Here is a 2,667-nt window from a genome sequence, read left to right as displayed (position 1 = left end):
CTTTTTTTTTTTTTTTTTTTTTTTTTTTTTTGACAAATCCCGGCGATATCTCCTAGCTGCAGTACCTTTAACTGCTTGCTCTATTCCTTGGCTTGTGGCTCCTTCCCAAACTGCCAAAGTTCTTTGCTCCAGTCTCTGCTTCAGCAATTTTATTGCCTTTTGACTCTGACTCTTCCCATGTCCTTCTCATAAGGACCATTGTGATTTTACTGTATCTAGATAATCCAGTGTCATCTCTCCCTGTCAAAATCCTTAATTAAGCCACATCCTGCAAAATCTTTTTTGCCATACAAGGGGACATTCACAGGTTCCAGAGATTAGAATGTGGATGGATTTGGAGGCAGTACGTTAATGCCACTCAGAATACTGCCATCTTAACAATACAAAGTCTTCTGACTCAGGACCCTAGGATGTGTTCTCATTTGTTTAGATCTTCTTTAATTTCTTTCAACAGTGCTTTGTCATTTTCATTGTATGAATTTTTCACTTCTTCTGTTAAATTGATACTTAAGTTTATCTTATTCTTACTGATATATTGTAAGTGGAGTTGCTCACTTACCTTCATTTTACACATGATTAATCTAGTATCCAGAAACACAATTGATGTTTATATATTAATATCGTATTCTACAATCTTATTGACTCATATATTAGTTCTAATAGCTTAATATTGGATTACGTAGTATAGTCTATATTCATGACCATACCATCTGAAATAGAGATTATTTAATTTCTGCTTTTCCAATCTTGATGACTTTTATTTCATTTTCTTGCCCACTTGCCCTGGATAGAACTTTCAGTAAGGTGTTGAATGGAAATGGTGGGATCAGATATCCTTGTCTCCATTACGTATTTATTACAAATGAAATCTCATATTTAATTTAGAAAAATCAGAATTTACAAGTAGGTAAAATATCAGAAAATAAAATCATCTATACTCTGGCATTTGGATGGAGTAGTTTGTAACAATTCAAGCTACTACTAAGAACACGTAGAGGGAAGAAAAGCCAAATAAAAGGTAAAGGTAAGTTTTAAAATTTTTCTTAATGTTTATTTTTGGGAGAGAGAGACAGAACAAGCAAGGGAGGAGCAGAGAGAGGGAGACACAGAATCCGAAGCAGGCTCCAGCTGGTAGCACAGAGCTGGATGTGGGGCTCGAACCCATGAACTGCGAACCATGAGATCACAACCTAAGCCAAAGTCTGATGCTTAACTGACTGAGTCACCCAGGAGTCCCTGTAAAAGATAATTTTTAATCACATTGGAAAGCTGTGGAAGCAACATGTGCTAGAGGAACTCTGGCCCAGGATAGAAGACAATTTTGGAAAGGTGAGCTGATCATTTGCAAGTACATTTTTTGGAGAGCATCTGCAATTTGAATGCAGCCTCTCATTTGAGAATATGAGCTTGGCCAGTGTCGAAAGCTTTAGACGCTAAGCGCCAACGTAAGAAATGAACCAGACACTGAAATTCAAGCTTTACCCAGCTTAGTTTTAAGGTGATCAGCCCCCCGTCTGTCTGCATGTTACAATTTACAAGGTTTTGGTTATAAAAATATTCCCATATTTGCTGATAAAAGGATTATATAATTGAACACAAGAGAGAGAATAAAACTACAATAAACACACACCTCTAGAAACTCAACTGTTAAAAATCAGCAGACGAGGACAAAATAACCTTAATTAATATATTCAAGGAAAGAAAAGAAAAGATGAGAAATAGACTAAAAGATGAAAAAATTGGGGCACCTGGGTAGCTCAGTCGCTTAAGCATCCAACTTTGGCTCAGGTCATGATCTTGTGGTTCGTGAGTTCGAGCTCCGTGTCAGGCCTGTGCTGACAGCTCAGAGCCTGGAGCCTGCTTCAGATTCTGTCTCCCTCTCTCACTCTCTGCTCCTCCCTCCTCTCCATCTCTGTCTTTCTCAAAAAATGAGTAAGCATTAAAATAAATAAATAAGTTATGTAAAATTTGCTAGATAATTGGATTCTATGGAAAATTCTATATCAAATTTTATACTGAGAATTCTATGAATGAATTTAACACGATAGAAGGGAAATCAAATGCCAAAATATACAACTAAATTTTTTCCATACTCTCAAATGTTAAATCAGGTATTCCTAAAACTTCCCTGGGTCAAAAGAAGTGAAAATAGAAATTAGGCTGCATTTATATTGAATACAAAACCCATGGAACTTGTGAGATGCAGTCAAGGCAAGGTTTAGAAAGAAATTTACCACGTAAGTGCATATATCAGAAAATCAGTGCCTGAAAATATCAGTGATCTAAACTGGATCTCACTAAACTAGGAAAAGAACTCTAACCTATATAATGTAGAATGTTGCATGTAAATAAGATAAGAGCATTAGTCAACAAAATAGAGGATAATATGTATAATAGAGAAAAATTAACAAAGCCACAATTTGGTTTATTGGAAAAATTAAAATTTATAAGCCGCTATCAAGAAAAATTAATGGGAGAAAAGAAAACACAGGTTACCAATATCAAGAAGAAAAAAGAGGATTTTAACATATAAATTAGAGTCAGGTGAAAAGAGAATGAGAGTATGTGTTGAAAGAATTAAAGTCAGTGATCTGATTAGGAAGTACATTAGTCTTGTGATTTTTCTTTTCAAAAACCTTTCAAAATCTCCCGTTACCCTGAGGACAA

This window comes from Crocuta crocuta, unplaced genomic scaffold, assembly GCF_008692635.1.
Source record: "Crocuta crocuta isolate KB4526 unplaced genomic scaffold, BGI_CrCroc_1.0 scaffold734, whole genome shotgun sequence".
Classification (NCBI taxonomy): Eukaryota; Metazoa; Chordata; class Mammalia; order Carnivora; family Hyaenidae; genus Crocuta; species Crocuta crocuta.
This window is presented reverse-complemented; position numbering follows the sequence as displayed.